The sequence below is a fragment of the Myotis daubentonii genome, chromosome X, assembly GCF_963259705.1.
Source record: "Myotis daubentonii chromosome X, mMyoDau2.1, whole genome shotgun sequence".
Lineage (NCBI taxonomy): Eukaryota > Metazoa > Chordata > Mammalia > Chiroptera > Vespertilionidae > Myotis > Myotis daubentonii.
In genome coordinates this window covers 74,651,462-74,675,948 of record NC_081861.1, presented here as the reverse complement: position 1 = coordinate 74,675,948, position 24,487 = coordinate 74,651,462, and the positions used below count along the sequence as shown (strand labels likewise).

Genomic DNA, 24,487 nt, shown 5'->3' with positions numbered 1-24,487 from the left:
CTGGGTCTGCTTCTTGAGTGTGTCTCCCATGGGTGCGAGGAGTTGAAGTCTGCAATTTGTTGGGTTAGGCTGCAAAAGCGCAGGTGGGTCTTTTTGTGTCCCTGGCACAGTTTGGATGGGGATGTAAATTGATTAGGGCTAGGTCTCAGGGAGTCTCCAGGGCAGAGCAAATAGCAATGGCGTCTCCATGGCTCCTCGCCTCTCTGGAGTTCTGGGACTTCACATCCCCCAGTGTTGGCGAGCAGCTGTGCGGCAGAGCCTCCCTCGCTTTCTGATGGCTGCAAGGCCATGCCACCTCACCCCGTAGAGTCTGGTGCCTCATGATCCCGCCCGAACCAGCTCAGTGGATTTGAGAGTTTGTAAAAGCGCAGGCGTTTCCTCTTGTGCCTCTGGCACAGCTTGGATGAGGATGTAAATTGAGTAGGGCGGGGTCTCAGGGAGTCGCCAGGGCAGAGCAAATAGCAATGGCAGCGTCTCCAAGGCTCCTCGCCTCTTCGGGACACCGGTACTTCGCGTTCCCCAGTGCCGGCGAGCAGCTGCGCGCCAGAGCCTCCCTCGCTTTCCAACCATTGCAAGGCTGTGCCGCCTCTGCCCATGGGGTCTGGGGCCTCAGAGACCCATCCAGAGCAATCCGATTGAAAAAAAAACCGCGCATCCTATTGCAGCCTGCATGGCGTGCAACTGTGTACCTCTGTTTTTGGTGCCTCTGTAACTCCTACTCAGTCTCACTGCGCTTCTTTCTTTCCTTCCAGTTGTAGAACTTCCACTGGGCCAATTTCCCCATAGGTCTGAATGGTGGTTCTTTGTCTTAATAGTTGGTAGTTTCAATGATGTTGTGGGAGGCAGCATGCACAGGTCTACTCCCTACGCCGTCATCTTGGTTCTCGAAATATATTTCTTTAAATATCGATATGGACAATGAATGATCATATAGCAACTAAGACTTACCTATGAAAAATGGAGACTAGAAGTGCATTAATTTTGGGTCATCTTAATAGATTCTGTAGCTTCCATCAATACTATGAGTTATTTTAAACATTTTTTGAATAAAAAGAATGAAATACTGGTTATTCATTTATCTTTAATATGACTAAATGTAGGAAAGGAATGCTTAAGATTTCTTTGCCAGTATTATACAGAGACAACATCTGACTTAATGCTGTTGGAAGACAATTCATATACTGTTTCAGACAAACAAATCCTGCTCAGTGTGTGATGAAGGAAAAAAGAAGAAAAACCACATGCCATTGTAGTAATGCGACAAAAAAAACACATAGCACTATCAGTTGAAATCTAGTAACTATAACACAAAAAGGGGAAACCAGGGACATTCCCATGATGTAGGTAAGAGCTAATTGCACAAAACAACTCATGGTCTATTATCCAGGTAGGACAGGAACAGACCATGGGGGGTATGGAGAGTGGGAATCCACAAAAACCTTCAGAGAGTTCTACAGATGTAGAAACTGCAATGAAAATCCAATATAATTATCTTCACTAATTAAGGGCTACAGATAGACACTCAAAGTAATTTACTGTTATATGATTATTGTAGCCAATTAAAATGTTATATGAAAAGTAAGATTTGAGCCCTAACTGGTTTGGCTCAGCAGATAGAGCGTCGGCCTGCGGACTGAAGGGTCCCAGGTTCAATTCCGGTCAAGGGCATGTACCTGGGTTGCGGGCACATCCCTAGTGGGGGGCGTGCAAGAGGCAGCTGAATCGATGTTTCTCTCTCATCGATGTTTCTGACTCTCTATCCTTCTCCCTTCCTCTCTGTAAAAATTCAATAAAATATATTTTTTTTAAAAAGTAAGATTTGAATCCCAAGACTTGTTTTTAGATAAAATTTAGAATGAAACTTGTTATAAATGATAATCAGAATATATTCTCTCATATGTGATGCTTGAGAAAAGAAGGTAATAAGAGAGAGGAAAGGAGGTAATGAAAGTCAAATGACAGAAAAGCATTGAAAGACAAAAACCCCTTTGGAGGGGGTGATGCAGACTACTATAAACACCTTAATTTAGGGGCTTTAAACACTAGGACAGTGGTTCTCAATCTTCCTAATGTCGCGACCCTTTAATACAGTTCCTCATGTTGTGGTGACCCCCAACAATAAAATTATTTTCATTGCTACTTCATAACTGTAATTTTGCTACTGTTAGGAGTAGTAATGTAAATATCTGATATGCAGGATGTATTTTCATTGTTACAAATTGAACATAATTAAAGCATAGTGATTAATCACAAAAACAATATGTAATTATATATGTGTTTTCTGGTGGTCTTAGGCGACCCCTGTGAAAGGGTTGTTCGACCCCCAAAGGTGTCGCGACCCACAGGTTGAGAACCGCTGCTCTAGGATGAAGACTATGATTTCTCCAACGAAGTGGCTAAGGGAACCTCATGTGGTCATATTCGTGCTTATACTCAGGCTGCTTTTTGACCCCAAGGACTTCATTCTGACTACAGAGTTTCCTTCCCTTTTAACAATATGGGACACAAAGAAGTAGTAGCATATATATAGCATATTAGCGGGCAGAAAGAGAAGTTCTGTTTAAGACATTTTAGGTTAAGGCAAATAGTCATTTATAGGACCCTGAATCTTCAAAGAAAAATTATGACTGGATAGAGCTATGGGAATTGTCAGTGTGCAGAATGAAACTGAAGTCATGCAAATGGATGGCATTATACAGGGAAAAGGCAGAAGTCAAAAAAGAAATTTTAGGAAGTGAATGAGTAAGAGGTCTAGTAAGATGGAGTGCATAAAGGAAGCCTTCTAAAAGTAGAGTTGATGCCCTAACCAGTTTGGCTCAGTGGATAGAGCGTGGGCCTGCGACTGAATGGTCCCAGGTTCGATTCTGGTCAAAGGCATGTACCTTGGTTGCGGACATATCCCCAGTAGGGGGTGTGCAGGATGCAGCTGATCGATGTTTTTCTCTCATTGGTGTTTCTAACTCTCTATCCCTCTCCCTTCCTCTCTGTAAAAAATCAATAAAATATATTTAAAAAATTAAAAAAAATAAAAGTAGAGTTGATCATATGATATGAATTATTCTTTAGGTGGTGGTTCTCAACCTTCTGGCCCTTTAAATACAGTTCCTCATGTTGTGACCCAACCATAAAATTATTTTCATTGCTACTTCATAACTGTAATGTTGCTACTGTTATAAGTCGTAATGTAAATATTTGATATGCAGGATGGTCTTAGACAACTCCTGTAAAAAGGTCGTTCGACCGCCAAAGGGGTCGCGACCCACAGGTTGAGAACCGCTGCTTTAGAGGAATGCAAAGCAAAAAGAATCCATTAAAATCCATTTTTTTCTTCACAAAAAGACTAGATCTATGAGTCAAATACTTATATTCACCATTATTTGTATTAATAAGAGCACAGTTGATAATTTAATTCAATGATATTTGAATGGATAAGCTCATCAATTCAACAAATATTTTTGAGCATCTACCATATGCTTGCCACCATGTTAAACTAAGGGCAACTACCCTTTCTAACTAATTTACATGGTATCCTCTTATTCATTTAACATTCATTAAGCACTTAATGATGATGCTGGAAATGCACACATAGTGTTTCTCTTCTTAAATAGTGTCACTATGTGTTTACTGTGTAAAACAGACAATCGGAAGAGGCAGCCCAAAAGCATGCTTCATGCAATGGGGCCTCCTGAAAAAAGCTCCTAGATTTAGTGTCAGATAGATCTAGATTAGAATTCCAACTCCACCACATACCTCAAAGTAAACTGGGGCACTGCACCTCTCTGAAATGCAGTGTCCTCCCTATAAAATAGGGATAAATGTTATGTACTGTACAAGGTAATAAAAATAATGAAAGTTAAATATCTGGTAAAATTTAGCAGGTTATTGTCATTGCTGTTGTTGTTATTATTACTACTAGAGGCCTGATGCATGATATTCGTGCAAGAGTAGGCCTTTGAAGCCCCAGCTGCCGTGGCCCTCGCAGCCTCGGCTTTGTACAGAAAGTCGTCAGGATGGTCATTCCACTGCTCAGCCATTTGGTCGATTTGCATGTTACACTTTTATTATTATAGATTATTAAGGAAGATAATCCATGTGTTGTAGTTTCTTGATATATGAGAAGAAAAAATAATTTGGGCAAGCTTCTGAATAAGGAAGTCACTATATTCCTATGAAGGATATAGCTTCCAAGAGTGGATTTGGATTTCAGAGAAAAAGCAAAACTATATAGGATTTTCCACAGTCCCCTTCCTGGTCTTCTGGGGACCCTCCTATTTTCTTCCTCTTATCAGCCCTGATGAAGTAGGCTAAAGTCAACCCACTACAATGGCAAGGAATCCAGGAATATTCAGCATCCTGAATGCTGGTGCTGGGAACCAGGCATAAACTAAATAGATAAAGATAATATAGATACTCTGATCCCTGGCTAATGAGGCTGAGAATCTGGCAGAGAACTAGCCCCAATTAAATGGTTAAGAACTGAAATGCAAATGAGGAACACATTTGCATTTGAATGAGAAATGAGAAAAAGTGGCAGCCAACTTAGAATGATTAGGCATAAACAACATTTGAGAAAGTGGTTAGGTCTATATAGGTGGATGGGGCTTTCTAGAAGTACTGTGAAGGTAGTACCTGCAGGTTGGAGGCTTTCAAGTATCTGTGGATGGGCACATTTGGGTTAAGGACTGGTAATAAATGACTGGAGAGACCATTAAAAAGGACATGGTTATAGTGTGAGGAAAGAAGTAATAAATCTTGAACTCGGACAATAGCAATGAGAATTGCCTATTCAAAACTGCAAAGGTCAATTCTATAAACCGGATGAACATTCATAGTTTAGAGAAAGAATCAAAGTAAATGCTAATAATAAATATTAACACCTACATTTTCATTTTAAAGAATTTTAAAATTCAAAGAACATATTGATTTTGCAATATAGCTCATATTATTACAACAAAACCATTTGCATTTTCAGACTAACTGTTTATGAGTCCAAGGAAAAAATTTCTTACTTCTGTATGTAGTAATATTTTTGTGATAAATCCTAGGGAAAAATGAGTAAGATACTGAAGTATGATAAAATTACATAGGAAAGTAAATATATCCTTGCCAAAATCATTATTCTGGACCCATGAGTAATACTAACACAGAGTAAAAGACTAGGAATATATTCCATTAACTTTTTTTCCAGTTACAGCAAATTTTAAAACTAGTCATATGTTTTTAACTTTGCCAGCTTCCTCCCTGAAGCAAACATGTCAGAGAGGATTACTGTGGCTAGTTAGTCACATAGTTTTTTTTTTTTTTTTTTTTTTTTTTTTTTACAAAATTAGAATGCATAACATTAGAAACCAAACCACAAAGAACAGACAGATTGAAGACAGACTGGAGCAGAACATACAGTGATCTGAGTAACAAGATTTTGTCATTTAAATGGAAGAGTTTGGTTACCTAGCACTCCAGAAAATAATACATATCTTCTAAAAACACAGTTTTAAAAAAAGGGAAAAATAGAACACAAGATAGTTAGTTCAAGTCAGGGATGTAAAACACAACAGATTTTCCTAAAGAAATCCTAAGTTCTAAATTTCAAGGTACTAAAAAAAATGTACCTAAGAAATTCAAATCCTGCTGTAACCGGTTTGGCTCAGTGGATAGAGCGTCGGCCTGCGGACTGAAGGGTCCCAGGTTCGATTCTGGTCAGGGGCATGTGCCTTGGTTGTGGGCACATCCCCGGTGGGGGGTGTGCAGGAGGCAGCTGATCGATGTTTCTCTCTCATCGATGTTTTTGACTCTCTGTCCCTCTCCCTTCCACTGTGTAAAAAATCAATAAAATATATTTTTTAAAACATAAATTCAAATCCTTATTTAAATTCTGGCTCATTTAATTGACAAGCCTTTCAAATTCTTCATCAGTATGTGAATGAGCTTGAAAATAAGTATATCAGTTACTACCACTCAATACCGAAGAAAGTAGAGCAACCATTGAACATTTTTAATGTTTTTTTTTAAATTGATTTTTAGAGAGAAGGACTTCCCCTACTAGGGATCAAGCCCACCACCCTAGGTGTGTGCCCTGACCAGGAATCAAACCAGGGAACTCTTGGTTCATGGGTCAATGCTCAACCATTTAGCCATGCCAGCCGGGACCATTGAGCATTTTTAAGAGCTCTGATTATCCCTGCCTGTGGCACTTTAACTCTCAACTCATTGGGCTCAATAACATTTACTTTTTTACTTTAAAAAGGGTAAAGCTAGTATACACACCCCTTACACAGCAAAGGTGTTCAGTAAATGTTGAGTTAAAGCTTGACATGTATTGTATAAAGCCATTTCCTTGAGAGACTATAAAAGTCAACTGCACTGACAATATTATGGTCCCCAAGGTTTTCAGGATAACCAAACACTGCACTTAGTATTTCCTGTCAAAAGTCCTAAAAGAAAGATTTACATTTTGTCTGTTATTCCCATACATATCTAAGTGAGAACACACATGCAAACACTTGCACCAATTTGTCCTTTTTAATTTTGCCTTATCTATGTTCATGTTGACCAATGTCAACCCTAATTTAATAAGTAAAATTAAAAATTGAAAAAACAAAAATAAATGAATGGGACTATGTCAAACTAAAAAGCTTCTGCTCAGCAAAAGAAACTGACAAGAAAACCATATGATTTCACTAATATGTGGAATATAAAACTGAAACTTGTGAACACAAACAGCAGTGTGGTAATTGACAGAGAAAAGGGGGTAGGGGTGAAAAGAGGGTCCTAATATATGGTGACAGGAGAATATTTGACTTTGGGTGATGGGCACATGGTGCAATATAGAGATCTTGTAACACAGAAGACCACACCTGAAACCTATATGTTCATGTAGACCAATGTCACCCCAATAAGAACCATTATCTCAAATACCTGTCATATATGTTTTTCTGGTCATAATAATGACAATGTTTCACCAACTGGGGTGTATAATTAAATCAACCCTCTGTATCCAACACATACGAAAAACAAACAAAAAGGCTCCTGGTCACCAAATCCAGCTGTGTTCTCTTAGATCTATCCTTTCTAAACTTTACATGCTATCTGATACAATCAGTTTTAAGCACACTCCTCTCTTAACTTTGGTAACTTTTTGGTCTTTTGGTTTCCTCTCCCTTCCTCCCTGCCAACTTGTCTGAATGCCATTTGATCAGCGACACTCAGTGTGACCCGAGGGCCAGCAACTGTCATTTGGAAACTTGTTAGAACTGAAATCTCAGGCCTCATTCCATACAACAGAAACTCTGGGCATGGGGCCCAGAAATCTGCACATTCTTGTGATTATTGTGCACACTGATGTTTGAAAACCACTTGTTCTAAACCATTTGTTGAAGACATATGGAAGGAATCTACAAATATAGGACTGGAGCTCGAACAGGATGGGAGATGTTAATACATCCACATTTTGAAGTTAATTGCTACTGAAATTGTTTCTTTTAAGAAACAGCAAATAAAAATAGTTACTATTTTTAGGTATTATAAAGCCACACTTTGATATTATGATATGCTGTTAATATACCTGATATCAGTTATTAGGTGTTATAATTACATTTTACAGATGAAGAAACTGACACTTAGAAAAGGAAGTTTAATATGTTGCCTTCAAATTCTATGCCCTTGACCACCATATTATTGTCTCTTGCATAAAGTGGGAAAGAAAGTATTGGACAGAACCCTAAGAAGATGACTTAGGAGAAATGACTGAAGTTGACCAATCAAAGAATTAAAGAAAAACCCAGAAATATGGGAAGTTTAGGTGAGGAAAATTTTAAGGAGCAAGATATAATCACAGTGGTTTGGATTTTTTTTTTCAGTGAGTTTAAAGACCACAGAAAATGTAGAACTTAAATATAAAAGTGCCGAGGAGTAACAAAATGGCAACAGAATAGACGGACGTGTCCTGAACCTTGTCCTGGAGCAGACAGAATGAGCAGCTGAAAAGAATAACATCCACCCAGAACTGGCAAAGGAGACTCACCTGGAAAAAGGTAAAATCAAGGATCTAGGCAGGAGAGATCTGCCAGACCTCTGAGTCCAGAGGGTCAGAGGGAAACCACAGAGCACCATGCCCAATCCCTAGGGACAGGCATAGCATCTGACTGTGGAAAGGAGGTCCGCAGGACTGTTGGTGGCAGGGGATTCTAGATCTGAGTCCACAGTCAGGAAAGACTGAGCCCAGAGGGGGGGGGAAGCCTGAAGGGCTGACCAGACCGCACAGTGCTGACAGGAGAGGAGCTCGCAGAGGCGCAATCTTTCCCCTCTTTGTAGCCTGTGCTTTTCTTCACTAAACCTAGTTCACAGGACCTTTCAGGTATGGGCACATACCCGTGGCTGAGGTGAAGAAGGTGTGGACTTGTAGAGTCTGGGGAGAGTCTGGGGAGAGTCTGGGGAGAGGAGAGGGTCCAGGAGAAGTGGCAGAGAGACTGGTGCTGAGTCATACCTGAGCCCCAGACCTGGACAGCCATTTTCTCCTGAAGAGATAGCCCTTCCATCCAGTCTCCAGGCAACCAATACAGCCACACCCAGATTATACCCTGAATGGTAGAAAGAATTAAAAAAAAATCTGAATAGTTCTTAAGAGTCCAAAGGGGGGAGAAACCAAGATGGTGGCATAGGTTAACGCCAGAGATTGCTGCCTGGAACAACCACTTCAGAGAAATAACTAAAGGACAGAATAGACATCATCCAGAACCACAGGAAGGCTGGCTGAGTGGAAATTCTACAACTAGGAGGAAAGAGAATATCATACCCAGACTCAGAGGTGGTGCAGTGATGAAGTGAAATACTCAGGGCTGGCTGCGGAGGGCGCGGTTGTTGTTTTCAATCTGGAGGGAGTTTCAGACTCTGAGCTCCAGATCCGGGCGAGTCTCTGGGGACCCAGACTCAAACGGGAGAAGCGGGACTGTCTGGCTTTGGTCGGAACTCGAAGGCAGCTTTCTCTCCAAGGTTTGCAGCGGTTGCTGGGACTCTGAGAGGCAGAGCCCCTAGGGACAGAACTGAGAGCAGCCATAACTGCTTTCTCCGCCCGCCCTGTAGATCCCCAAGGACACGCCCCGCCCAAGCCCTGTGCAGAGCCATTTGCCGGATAGCCTCAGGCAAAGGCTAGATTAGCACCGCCCTAGAGATCCAGCACAGAAGCTCTCCCACTACAGACACAGCTGACTCTCATAGTCAGTTAGCCTGGAGGTCAAATCACCCCTGGTATTACCGACAACAATCAAGGCTTAACTACAAGACTGCGCACAAAGACCACTAGGGGGTGCACCAAGAAAAGATAAAAAAATGTGGAGACAAAGAAACAGGACGCAAATGTCAGAAATGGAAGATATAGAGCTCAATACCACACTTTTAAGGTCTCTCAAGAACTGTCTAGAAGCTGCCGATAAACTTAGTAAGGCCCTCGAAAAGACTGGTGAGACCGCTGATAAATGTAGTGAGATCCTCAAGAAATCTAATAAGACCCTCGATGTTGTGATAAAGAACCAACTAGAAATTAAGCATACACTGACTGAAATAAAGAATATTATACAGACACCCAACAGCAGACCTGAGGAGCACAAGAATCAAGTCAAAGATTCAAAACGCGAAGAAGCAAAAAACACCCAACTGGAAAAGCAAAATGAAAAAAGAATCCGAAAATACGAAGATAGTGTAAGGAGCCTCTGGGACAGCTTCAAGCGTACCAACATCAGAATTATAGGGGTGCCAGAAGATGAGAGAGAGCAAGATATTGAAAACCTATTTGAAGAAATAATGACAGAAAACTTCCCCCACCTGGTGAAAGAATAGACTTACAAGTCCAGGAAGCGCAGAGAACCCCAAACAAAAGGAATCCAAAAGGACCACACCAAGACACATCATCATTAAAATGCCAAGAGCAAAAGACAAAGAGAGAATCTTAAAAGCAGCAAGAGAAAGAAACCCAGTTACCTACAAGGGAATACCCATACGACTGTCAGCTGATTTCTCAACAGAAACTTTGCAGGCCAGAAGGGAATGGCAAGAAATATTCAAAGTGATGAATACCAAGAACCTACAACCAAGATTACTTTATCCAGCTAAGCTATCATTCAGAACTGAAGGTCAGATAAAGAGCTTCACAGATAAGGAAAAGCTATAGGAGTTCATCATCACCAAACCAGTATTATATGAAATGCTGAAAGGTATCCTTTAAGAAGAGGAAGAAGAAGAAAAAGGTAAAGATACAAATTATGAACAACAAATATGCATCTATCAACAAGTGAATCTAAGAATCAAGTGAATAAATAATCTGGTGATCATAATAGAATCTGGGACATAGAAAGGGAATGGACTGACTATTCTTGGGGGGGAAAGGGGTGTGGGAGATGCGGAAAGAGACTGGACAAAAATCGTGCACCTATGGAAGAGGACAGTGGGTGGGGAGTGAGGGCGGGGGGGGGGGGGAGGGGCGGGAACTGGGAGGAGGGGAGTTATGGGGGGAAAAAAGAGGAACAAATGTAATAATCTGAACAATAAAGATTTAATTAAAAAAAATAAAGATGCTTTTAACCTAAAAAAAAAAAAAAAAAAAGAGTCCAAAGGGACTGGCCTGAAGAGAGGCCTACAATCCCAGCAACAGGAAACTGAGAAACAATACAGTACACAAGACTCGGATCTTAAGCCAGGCAAAGGAACAACACTTCACTTTTTCATTTGTATTTTATTATTATTTTGTTTTCTCTTTTTTTCTGCTTTTTTTTACTTTCTTTTTTTTGTTTGTTGCTTTATTTTCTATTTCTTTTTGCATTATTTTTCCATCATTCTATTTTATTTTGTTTTATTTTATTTGCTATTTTTTATTTTTATACCATTTTTAAATAATTTTTTGTAAATTTATTAATATTATTTTCTTCTCATTCTCTTTCTTCTTATCCACTCATCCCCTTTCTACTTCCTCTATACTGAACATATTCACCCAATTCTTAACCTTATTTTCTGTATATAAACTCAGCATCTACAGATTCTGCCCCCACCCTCTTTGCTGGATATTTGGTGTTTGTTTGCATTTTTTTAGTTTATCTGTTTGTTCTGTGGCGTTTTTTCTCTCTCTCCCTCTCTCTCTCTCTCTCTCTCTCTATATATATATATATATATATATATATATATATATATACACACATATATATATATATATATATATATATATATATATATATATATCCTCCTTTTTCTCTCTTTGGTATCCTTTGTGCTCTTTTCCTTCCACAAATTCTCTTTTCTCAGTTGGTCATTTATATTGGGGTTACGATGTCATGAGTACATTCGTGTTTTGTTCCCTTTGTGTTGTGTCTTGTCAAGGAGAATTTTATCCTTTCCAGTCAATGTTCTAGAGAGCGAGCCACATAACCAGACACCTGGAGAGGAAATGACATCCACGAAATGGTCAATAATATCTCAGACCCAACTACAGAGGCAGAAAGAAGGCAGCCATGAGGGAGAGAGCATGAGTGAGTGAGGGAGCAAAAGAGGAGTGTGTGGTCATGTGGGTTGTGTGTGTGTGTGTGTTTGTGTGTGTGTGTGTGTGTGTGTGAATTAGTCACAGTAAGAACCCGCAGACATTCAGGGGCAGGCTAACTGAGCTTGCCTAACTAGGCAGCCTCTGCTACCATTGCAAACAGTAAGGGGAGGCCGGCTCTTCCTCAGAGGCCTCGCCTTTTTGAAGGGGAGAGCTGCTATAACTGGAAGTCCAGCCTTACCTCCACCCAGGGTGCCCTCAAGTAACACCTGGGACTCTATGGCCACCCATGACAGGGACCTGCTACCTCAGAAGTGGCCCCACGGTCACCGAGTCTCCAGCCACCACAGGCACAGGCTCCTGTGAGTTACAAAGGGCACTCCCCTCTGACCGGCCCAACAATTTAACCCAGGGCACTGTGACCACATGAGCAGCAGCCCCACGAGCAGCCCACCCCAGGCCGAAGAGCAGCAGCCTCCCGTGGCGTGCCCCTGTCCAAGGAGCAGCAGCTGTGTGAGAGGCCAACTCTTCTGCCCAAGGAGCAAGCAACCATGAGAGCAGCCTGACCCATCTGAGGAGCAGCAGCTGCACAAGCAGCCCACCAACAACTAAGGAGCAGCAGCCCCATGCACCCCAACCCCATACAAGGAGCAGTAGCACTGAGAGCAACCTGCCCCCGTCGGAGAAGCAGCAGCCACACGAGCAGCCTACCCCCATCCAAGGAGCAGCAACTGTGTGAGTAGCCCACCCCGTCCAAGCTGCAACAGCCCCGTGAGCAGCCCGCCCTCATTTGAGGAGCATCAGCCACCCGAGCAGCACTCCCCAATCTGAGAAGCAGCAGGGACACAAGCAGACTGCCCATGTCTGAGGAGCAGCAGCCCTGAGCAGACTGTACTGATCCGAGGAGCAACAGCCACATGCAGCCCGCACCCATCCGATGAGCAGCAGCCGGGTAAGAGGCCTGCCTCCATCTGAGGAGCAGCAGCTGCACGTGCAGCTCACTCCTGTCCAAGGAGAAGCAGCAGCGCAAGCAGCCCGTCCACTATCTGAGGAGCAGCAGTTGCCCAAGAAGCCTGCCCCCATCCAAGGAGCAGATGCTGCATGAGCATCCTGACCCCATACGAGGAGAAGCAGCCTTGCAAGCAACCTGCCCCTGTCCAAGGAGCAGCAGCCTCATGAGCAGCCCACCCCTTCCAAGGAGCAGGAGCCACATGCAGCCAGCCCCCATTCAAGGCGTGGCAGCCACAAGAACAGTCCACTCCCATCTGAGGAGTAGCAACGATGTGAGCAGCCCACCCCCATCAAAGAAGCAGCAGCCTCATGATCAGCCCACCCCCGCCCAAGGAGCAGCAGGTGTGTGAAAAGCCACCCCGCCAGCAAGAGGAGCCCCCAGTGCTGCCAACAGCACCCACTGGAGGAGCTGCTGCCAACTGAGGTGCAGCCGCTGCCGTGACTGCCCGAGGAGCAACCGCAGCCCAAGGAGTCACTGCCACCAAAGGAGAAGCCCTGCACAACTCAACATCTAGATTATTCTGTGAGAACAAAAATGGGTAGACAAATGAACCCCAAAAGGAAAGAAAAGGAGGCATCACCAGAAAAGCAGCTAAGTGAAACAAAGGCATGCAATATGTCAGTAAAGAATTCAGCATAAGGGTCATACAGTTCATAAACCCGATGGATGAAAAACTCAACAACTTAGGTAAGAATCAAGAAGAAATGAAGAGTGATATAGCTGCAATAAAAAACACCATGGAAGGTTTCAACAGTAGACTAGGAGAAGTGGAGGACCGAATTAGCAAATTAGAAGACAGGGAAGCAAAACACACCCAAACTGAGCTGCAATTGGAGAAAAAAATTAAAAGACAGGAAGAGAGCCTAAGGGAGCTATGGGACAACATGAAACGAAGCAATATAATAATAGGGGTGCCAGAACAACAGGAAGAGGAACAATGGTTATTAGACCTATTTGAAGAAATGTCAGAAAACTTCCCTGAGGTGGGGAAGAAAAAAGTCACACAAGCACAGAGAATCCAAAACAAAATGAACCTGAAAATACCCACACCAAGACACATCATAATCACGGTGGCAAATGTGCAAGACAAAGAGAGAATCTTAAAGGCTGCAAGAGAGAGACAGAAAGTTATATAAAAGGGCTCTCCCATTAGATTATCAAAAGATTTCTCAACAGAAATACATCAGGCCAGAAAAGAATGGAAGGAAATTTACAAAGTTATGCAAAGCAAGGGACTGAATCCAAGAATATTCTATCCAGCAAAGCTATGATTCAAAATTGAATGGGAAATAAGGAGCTTCACAGACAAAAAACAACAACAACAACAACAACAAAACTAAGGGAGTTTATCACAACCAACCCAACAATGCAAGAAATGCTAAAGGGATTGGTGTAAAAACAAGAAATAGAAAGGTAAGAAGGAAAGAGCACAAAAAATAAAAATGGCTACAAACAAGTACCTTTAAACGTAAATGGATTAAATGCTCCAAATAAAAGACATCGAGTGACTGAATGGATAAAAACATGGCCCATATATATGCTGTCTACAGAAGACCCTCCTCAGAACAAGGCTTAAAGTGAAGGGACACAGACTTAAAGTGAAGGGATGGAAAAATACATTGCAGGAAACTTCAATACTAATATCTGACAAAATATACCTCATAGTGAAGGCCATAACAAGAGATAAGGAAGGCCACTTCATAATTCTAAAGGGATTAATAAAACAAGAGGATATAACCCTGATAAACATATATGCACCCAATGAAGGAGCACCCAAATACATAAACAAAACTCCTGGAAAATATTAAGGGAGAGATTAACAACAATAAAAAAATAGTAAGGACTTTAATACACCACTGACATCACTCGATAAATCCTCTGGACAAAAAATAAGCAAAGAAACAGCAATCCTAAATGACTCACTAGATCAGATGGGCCTAATCAACATCTTCAGAACATTTCACCCCAAAGCCATGGAATATAAGTTCTTCTCAAGTGCACATGGGACATTTTCAAAAATAGACCACATATTGGGTCACAAGCAAAGTCTCCCCAAATTCAAGAAGATTGAAATCATACCAAGCATCTTCTCAGACCACAATGGCATAATAATAGAAATAAACTACAATAACAACAATCCAAAACACTCAAACACTTGGAAGCTGAAAAACATGTTATTAAATATTGACTGGGTTACCAATGAGATCAAAGAAGAAATTAAAAACATCCTGGAAACTAATGACAATGAAAACACAATGATCCAAAACCTATGGGACACAATGAAAGCAGTCCTGAGAGGGAAGTTTATAGCCCTACAGGCCTACCTCAAAAAAAAAAAGAAAAAGAAAAAGAAAAAATGGTAGTAAATCATCTAACTCTACAACTCAAATAATTAGAAAGAGAGCAGCAAGAAAAGACCAGAGTGAGCAAAAGGAGGGAGATAATAAAGATCAGAGCAAAAATAAATGGCATAGAGACCAAAAAAACAATACAAAAGATCAATGAAACCAAGAGCTGGTTCTTTGAAAGGATAAACAAGATTGATGAAACTATAGCCAGTCTCACCAAGAAGCAAAGAGAGAGGACCTAAGTAAACAAATCAGAAATGAAAGAGGCAAAATAACAACAGACCCCATAGAAATACAAATGGTTATTAAAAAAAATACTATGAACAACTCTACTCCAACAAGCTAGACAACCTGAAGGAAATGGACATATTCCTAGAAAAATACAAGCTTCCAAAACTCAATCAGGAAGAATCTAAAAATCTCAATAGGCCACTAACTATAGAAGTAATTGAAGCAGTAATCAAAAAGCTTCCAGCAAACAAAAGTCCAGGGCCAGACGGCTTCACATGGGAGTTTTACCAAACATTCAAGGAAGAACTAAAACCTATCCTCCTCAGACTATTCCAAAAAATTCAAGAGGAAGGCACACTTCCAAGCTCATTCTATGATGCCAGCATCACCCTGATACCAAAACCAGGTAAAGACAACACAATGAAAGAGAATTACAGGCCAATATCCCTCATGAACATAGATGCCAAAATCCTCAACAAAATCCTAGCAAATCAGATCCAGCAGTACATCAGAAAGATCATACACCATGACCAAGTAGGATTTATCCCAGGGATGCAAGGATGGTACAACATCCGCAAATTAATAAACGTGATACATCACATAAAAAACTGAGAGATAAAAATCACATAGACTTATCAATTGATGCAGAAAAAGCATTTAAAAAAACCAACACCCTTTCTTGATTAAAACTCTCCGCAAGGTCTGAATAAAAGGATCATACCTCAACATAATAAAAGCCATATATGACAAACACACAACCAACATTATTCTCAATGGGCAAAAACTAAAACCATTTCCCCTAAGAACAGGAACAAGACAGGGATGCCCACTCTCACCACTCCTGTTCGACATAGTACTGGAAGTACTAGCCATTGTGATCAGACAAGAAGAAGAAATAAAAGGCATCCAAATTGTAAAAGAAGAAGCAAAACTGTCCTTATTTGCAGATGACATGATACTGTACATGGAAAACCCTAAAGACTCCATCAAAAAATTATTAAACTTAATAAATGAATTTGGCACTGTAGCAGAAGACAAAATTACAACAAGAAATCTATGGCATTTCTATACACCAATAGTGAACTTACAGAAAGAGACACTAAAAAAGCAATCCCATTTACCACTGCACCCAAAAAAAATGAAGATAGCTAGGAATAAAGTTAACTGAGGAGGTAAAAGACCTATATGCAAAAAACTACAAGACACTGAAAAAAGAGATAGAGGAAGACATAAACTGATGGAAGAGCATACCATGTTCATGGATTGGTAGAATCAACATCATCAAAATGTACATACTACTCAAAGCAATCTATTGATTCAATGCACTCCCCATTAAAATACCAAGGACATATTTCACAGACCTAGAACAAACTTTCCAAAAATTCATCTGGAATAAAAAAAGACCCCAAATAGCTGCAGCAATCCTGAGAAAGAAGAACAAAGGAGGTGGGATCTCAATACCAGATATCAAGCTGTATTACAAAGCCACTGTTCTCAAAACTGCCTGGTACTGGCGCAAGAACAGACATATAGATCAATGGAATAGAATAGAGAACCCAGAAATTGACCCAAATCACTATGCTCAATTAATATTTGACAAAGGAGGCATGAATATACAATGGAGTCAAGACAGTCTCTTCAACAAATGGTGTTGGGAAAATTAGACAGATACATGCACAAAAATGAAATGAGACTACCAACTTACACCATACACAAAAATAAACTCAAAATAGATAAAGGACTTAAACATAAGATGGGAAACCATAAAAATACTAGAGGAATCCACAGGCAGCAAAATCTCAGACATATGCTGAAGCAATTTCTTCACTGATACAGCTCCTAGGACAATGGAAACTAAAGAGAAAATAAACAAATGGAACTACATCAAAATAAAAAGCTTGTACACAGCAAAAGAAACCATCAACAAAACAACAAGAAAACCCACTGCATGGGAGAACGTATTTGCCAATGTCATCACTGATAGGGTTTAATCTCCCACATTTACAGGGAACTCATACAACTTAAAAAAAAGGAACATAAACAACCCAATCAAAAAATGGGCAACGGACCTAAATACATACTTTTCGAAAGAAGACAGAAGGAAGGCGAAGAGACATATAAAAACATGCTCAAAGTCACTAATCATCCGAGAGATGCAAACCAAAACAACAGTGCAGTACCATCTCACACCTGTCAGAATGGCTATCATCAACAAATCAACAAATGACAAGTGCTGGAGAGGATGCGGAGAAAAAGGAACCCTCGTGCAATGCTGGTGGGAATGCAGACTGTTACAGCCACTGTAGAGAATAGTATGGAGTTTCCTCAAAAAGTTAAAAATGGAACTCCCATTTGACCCAGTGATCCCACTTCTAGGAATATATCCCAAGAAACCAGAAACACCAACCAGAAAGGACATATGCACAATTCACCATGGCTAAGATTTGGAAACAGCCTAAGTGCCCATCAGCAGATGAGTATAATAAAAAACTGTTGTACGTCTACACAATGGAATACTATGCTGTGGTAAAAAGGAAAGAATTCTTACCATTTGTAACAGCATTCATGGAACTGGAGAGCATTATGCTAAGTGAAATAAGCCAGTCAGAGAAAGATTAGTATCACATGTTCTCACTCATTTATGGAATATAATGAACAACATAAACTGATGAACAAAAACAGATCCAGAGACAGAGAAGCATCGATCAGACCGTCAAACCTCAGAGGGAAGGTAGGGGAGGGAGGGGGTAAGTGGGAGAGATCTGCCAAAGGACTTGTATGCAAGCAAATGGGGGTGTAGGGGGGGGAAATGAGGGAATGCGGATACATATATAATACCTCAATCAATAAAGAAACTTTAAAAAAACACACAAGACAGACAAGTGGCTCTATTGATTAAAGCAACAACAAAATATCAATCAATTGCAATGTATGGACCTTTTTTGGATCCCTAATCCTATAACTAAACTCTTAAGATGCAAAAACATCCTAAAAAAAGAGAAAACGTAAATACTCTATTTTATCATATTAAGTAATTATGTTTAACTTAAAAAAAAAAGTTCCATGAAGAAAAAGTGCTTTTACATTTAGGTAGAGAAGGGATAAATTAAGTGAGGGGTGGGAAATAGAAGTTACTAAGAGCCAGGATAGGTTTTCTGCTTTTGAGGCACAGAAACCTGTTCACTTAACACTTGGGTTGGAGGGAATTGTGCCTTTAAATACATTTCAAATCTGAAAGTAAATGTTTATAAAACAGAATTCACAATCAAGGGAAAGGGGTGGAGGAGGAGGAAGTTCAATTTTTGTTGTATTAAGTTAAACAAATGAGTAAAAAATCAACATCCATGCTTGAGAGCACATATATCATTTTTCATAAAGATGCTAAGCCTGAAAATGAAAGCCATAGAACCTTACCAAATATTACAATATTTGCCCTAGTGTTTTGTATTCCCAATATCATTTTAAGGATTCAAAAGTGAGTCTGCCCAAGAACTTGGCAGCACCTATACACACACACATGCATACACACACACACACACACAATAATTCACTCTTGATTGAACCAATCAACAGCACCCTAATCAACTTTTCACTTACCCTGACTGGATCACCTTCGTATCCTTCAAAGTCTAGCTTTATTTATATTATGCCTATCACAAGGCAATAATTTAGCTCTAAGTTTTAACACCACCTCTTCACCCTTTCCTTCAATTACTTCCTCTTAAATGCCATTACTTTCTCATTTCTCCTGAAGGGACATTTAAAGACTACATCAACAGCCCAATTACAAAACCAGAGGCTGCAGCCTGAGTCTGAAAACAAATTCCCAATCCTATCTCCCTCTCAACGCTGTTCCTACCACGGATCAACATCAGCAGACCAGGAAGGGGAAAAAAAAAATACTGAGGCAAGAAGGTAGTTCCCTTCCTTCCACTTCCTCCATGCCTGCTCCCCTGTTTCCCTAAGCCCAGGGCCAAAGGAGGGCCTCATTCTAACCCCATCCACCAACCCGCCTCCGCCACAGCTTAGAAAACAGTCATCGCCTTTGTTAAAATGTCCATGACCACAATGGACCAGAAGACAGGCACATTCCCTGGGATCGGGAGAAGGAAAGTCACAAGAACGCTGTGCTCTCCTTGGCAACAGCCTGGGGTGACTGCCCATGTCCCCTAAATCCTCTCCCCAGCGATGAGGAACGCTCCTGGTAACTCTGCACTCTGAGACGACAGAGCAGCGGAAGGGATGGCCCGGGACACCGCTCAGGGGCACCCAGTAGGGGTACTGAACTTGAAGCTGGGACACTCTCCAACCCCCTTAACAAGCCCCGCGGTCCTGCCAAACCTGAGTACGCACTTCCAACCTGTGAAGCCCTTTCCTTTAATTTTTCTATTCACACATACCCCACCCGCTCCCGCCACCAGGCACTCCGCTTCCCACGAGGCCCGCTCCCTGGACACTCCCAGGCAGCGCAGCCAACCCTGCTGCCGCCTGTATGGCCGATTTCGCCTTACGGGACCCAAGCTTCCCGGAACAGTCACCCGCACACACCCCAAACCCTCTCGGGAAGCTCAGCCTGAATCTTGTTCCTCAGCTGCGAGCCCGCAAGGCCACCTCACCCACCAGGGCGTCCCGCGCCGCTACTCCCAGCTCTGCGAATCACCAGCTGCGCCTGCGCGCTCCCAATGCCTCCCAGCCTGTAGGAGTCCTGAGCAAGGAGCTGATGGGCTGGGCGGAGGGGGAGGGGGGGGGGCGCAGGGCGGGGTTAGGAGGGGGGCTGGGCCAGACTGGGTGGGAAACGGAGGGGCAGGGCCTCCGCTGTCTTGGTGTGGAAGACTAAGGGTTCTAGGCGTCCGGATTGAGGTCTGTTTTATAACACTGGCAGAGAAGCCTTGGTTCCCTCCACATTCACTGTCTAGAAAGCTCGGCTTAGTTGAGCCAAGCTAGCCAGTCCCCCTGGGCACCTGGAGCCACCTTGGATCCTCCCTAGCCTCTCACTCTTTTGCATGCCTATTTCCCCACACCTTATCCACCCCACCCCAGGGCATTCTCCTTATCCTTGGCAGTTCTCAGCCATCCAGAGGTGAGGGGCATGGAGATTTTTCACCCACAGACCGCTTGTGCAGTGCATCCTAGTTAACATGTCTTCGCTGTATGAGACCCCAGCCCACGTTTACAACTCAGCCCTTACTCTGAAAACAAATTATATTGCTGCTCTTTCTGGACTTTTGGTGACAGTCATCTGCTTTTTTCTTAAAAAGAGTTTTGAACATGTTTGAATATCTTGGGAAGAAGAACATGGGTTGTCAAATAAGATCTATCTTTGACCCTGTATTTTAGGTAGCCACCTTAGAATTTGAGCCTTCTAAAAGCCCCTCTGAGAAACAGAATACTTGGCCTGTGTCACTGTTTGGACTTTGCCCTAATGGTTACAGGTTTTCTGGCATTTAGCATTTTAGGAAGTCTAACTTGATTATTATTCCATGCTGCATGCATGCTTAGTTTTTAACTTCTATACTTTTATGCTTAGAATCTGATTAGCTGTGGGATCTCACATGCCTTCAGATCAACTATTAAAAGAAATACACCTGAGTGAATCCAAAGTGAATTGGCCTGTAGGCCTGAAGTGATTTGTTCCAAATTATTTTCCCTTCTTCTTTTTACTTTAGTTATGATGAAATTGAGAAACATTTGGCTTATTAAGAATAAAGGAATTGCCATAGGGCCAAACAGTAGTCCTTCCAAGTAAGTGTTTGGCTGTGATGGGAGCATTTTGGGGGGCAGAGCCTGGTAATTGCCCTTAAATATGTGAATATCTTGAAATTCTTCCCATGAAACATTTGTGGTCCTTGCATTTCTGTATTTTATGAACCAGGCTTTCTTTTTTTTTCAAATCCTCACTCAAGGATATTCCCAGTGCTTGGGGGGCGGGGGAGAGAGAGAGAGAGAGAGAGAGAGAGAGAGAGAGAGAGAGAGATTGGCTGCCTCTCACATGAGTCCGGATAGGGGAATCAAATCTGCAACCTACGTATATGCCTTGACAGAGAACTGAACCTGCAACCTTCTGGTATATGGAGACCTTGATACTCCAACCAACTGAGCCACCTTGCCAGGACTGAACCAGACTTCCTTGAGCTCATTTTTATTTCCCATATGTCAAATAAGCATAAGGGATTTCAGTGAGGACAGATTGCAAGAAGGTATGTATATTGGTAAATGTAGACTCAGACTCTGGAGGGTGATGAAGAGATCAATCTATAAGTGTCAGGCATAGGGCCTTGTCCTATTCATTTCTAATAATAAAATCTTTCACATACAGAAAGTGCTATAAAAAAACATTGGGTTAATAGGTCATTTTTGCATTCATTTAAAGAAATTATATATATATATATATATATATATATATATATATATATATATATATATATATTTGATTTCTGAGAGGGAGAGGGAGAAAGACAGAGACATCAATGAGAGAGAATCATTGATCAACTGCTTCCTGCACACCCCCTACTGGGGATCAAGCCCACAATCCAGGCATGTGTCCTGACTAGGAATCAAACCGTGACCTTCTGGTTCATAGGTCAATGCTCAACCATTGAGCTACACCAGACGGGCAACTTTTGCATTCTTAATAGATGTGATTACTGGGTTTATTTTCTTATTTTATGTCTGAGTTTATCAGAATATTTTGTTTGAAGTGACCAAAAGTAAAATGAAGTGCCTTAGGCAAAAAGAGAAAGTTATTGTGTAACCCAAAGTTTCAAAAGGACAAGTCTATGATTGGCCTTAGGAATAAACTGAACTAGTAACTGGAATGCTTCAAATTCCAGGTTAGGCTTTCAACCTGGCTTCTCCCAGTAGGGTCATTCTTTCAGAACCTCTGAATGTCATGTTCTGTAGGCTTAGATCCATGATCTCTGACAAATCGAGGGTTCACACTAAGTTGTTAACTGACAGAAAGTCCATCTCTTCCTTCAGTTCCATTTCTATACCACCATATAAAGAGCAATATTGGGTGAGACTGAGTAACAATCATTTTTTTGGGAAAAAGTGCATGTGTGACATAAGAATGATACCACTAGTGGAACCACATAGTTGGAGAAAAATATCGTGAAGAGAAAATTCCTAAATGAAAACAGAGTGTGGGGGAGATGCTTTTTCAAAAGAAAAGTGCTGGAGAGACAAAAAAAAAAAGTTCACTATGGAACACCTCTATTTAAGGAATACAGCATTGAAATTACCTTTTATCTCTCTTGTATTCAAGTATTAACCAGTCTTCTTAATAATGTCTCTATTGTTTTTCTGTGGCTGCTATTAAAAAAAATTGTGTGCCAGCCCTTCATTTATTTTTTATTTTTATTGATTTCAGAGAGGAAGAGAGAGAGAGAGAGAGAGAAACATCAATGATGTGAGAGAATCATTGATTGGCTGCTTCCTGCATGCGCCACCCTGGAGATCAAGCCTGCAACCTGGGCATATGCCCTGATGGGGAATTGAACTGTGACCTCCTGGTTCATAGGTTGACACTCAACCACAGAGCCACACAGGCCAGGCTGTGTGCCAGCCATTTAAATGGAACACCTGGGTCTCCAGTAGCCTCTATGTCACTCAGCCATAATCCCTGCTGGATTTTTACAGCCCAGTTGTTGCAGGGACTTCTCTTCCCAGCTCTGGTACCCTGGGCTGAGGCTTGGTGTGGGGCTGGGACACCTTGTTTCTCACAAGTTGCCTCCAAAGAGACAATCTCCCTCCCGATTAAAAAAAAAATGTCACGCATGGGTGTAGGACCAGTCCGTTCTGCTCCTCTGCCCCTCCTACCAGTCTTAATGTGCTTTCTTATTTATTTCTCTAGTTGTAAGACTTCCATTCAGCCAGATTTCAGGAAGTGCTGAATGGTGGTTGTTCTATATTTTATATTTTATTTTGATGTGGGAGGCAGCGAGTAGAAGTGTTTACCTACACTGCCATTTGGTTCTTGCCAGAATCCTTTTTCTTGGCTGGTCCACATTCTACAGGCCACCCACTTTCCTTGATTCATTGTACCCTTCCATCTTCAAAGCCAGTAATTAAAGAACTGTAATACAGACAATACTGTCTAGGTCTTCCACATGTCAGGACCCTTGAGTTTACATTGGCCCATTCAAATAATACAAAATAGTTTCCTTATTTTAAGGTAAGCTGATTAGAGACCCTAATTCCATCTATAATTCTAATGACCCTTTGCCATGTAACATAATATTTCCATAGGTTCTGGGCATTAGCACATAGATATTGAGAGAGGGTGGCATTATTATCCCTGTTGTAGGCAGTTAGACAGACATGAGCAGAGCAAGGGCGATGGGCCAGGTACAGAAGGTCACCAGGGTGGGACCTCACCCCAAATTGACTTTTCCTCCCCTACCACATAGCTGGTCATTAAGTTTGGAACCAGCCAAAGCTGATGTCAGGATCAGCTGCATTGAATAATGAACTCCTGCTGCGTGTTGGTCAGTCAATCAGTGGAAACCTAGACCCTGAATAGAGACACCTGGAAAATTGCTTAATATTCTATTGGAACCTTCCCCTGACACCTCCCCTAAAATCTCCACCCTTAAAACTCTTAGTGTTAGGGGCAGAAATAGAATATTATGTACTAGCTATGATTATGGAAAATATTAATCATGCTCTATTAACCATGATTGCCTTGTGTTGGTTAAAGAAAAGACATTCTTGCCCTAGCCAGTTTTGCTTAGTGGATAGAGTGTTAGCCTGTGGACTGAAGGGTCCCAGGTTTGATTCTGATCAAGGGCACATGCCTGGATTTGTGGGCTCAGTCCCCAATAAAGGCATGCAGGAGGCAGCTTATCAATGATTCTCTCTCATCATTGATGTTTCTATCTCTCCCTTTCCCTTCCTCTCTGAAATCAATAAAAATCTATAATAATAAAAGCATAATATGCAAATTGACTGAAACACTGAACAGCAGAACAACTGTCCAGACAACCATGCTATAACATGCACTGGCACCAGGCCAGCCAAGGTGGGTGTGATGTGATTGATATGGGGGCTCTGCCATTTTCCCACGATCGCCCCACAGAGGGAGTCCCAGGCCACCCTCTGCAGGGCAATCAATGGGGGGGGGGGACTCCGCAATCGATCACCCCACAGAGGGAGGCCCAGGCCACCGGCCGGCGGAAGGGCAATCAATTGGGGAGTGGGGGGCTCCATGATCGCCCCAAAGAGGGAGGCCCAGGTCACCCTCTGTGCAGTGATCGATCTCGGAGCCCTGGCCAGGTGGGCAGGGCCTCTCTCTGCTGGGTGATCAATCACCTCAAAGAGGGTGGCCCAGACTACCAGGCCAGCTGCACTGTGGCAGGTGGGTGGGGCCTCCCTCTGTGG

General features: G+C 41.8%; 1 protein-coding gene across 3 annotated transcripts in view; it reads right to left on the bottom strand.

The window, feature by feature from the left end:
- Positions 1-19,830, bottom strand: part of PRRG1 (proline rich and Gla domain 1) — a 256,213-nt gene extending 236,383 nt beyond the window's left edge. Inside the window, exon 1 of one of the 3 annotated variants that reach the window (XM_059679877.1) lies at positions 19,730-19,830. The gene's annotated coding sequence lies outside the window, so the exon portion shown is untranslated. The remainder of the gene's footprint in view (positions 1-19,729) is intronic. The other 2 variants (XM_059679880.1, XM_059679879.1) reach the window with 2 other exon arrangements.
- Positions 19,831-24,487: the final 4,657 nt, after the last annotated feature.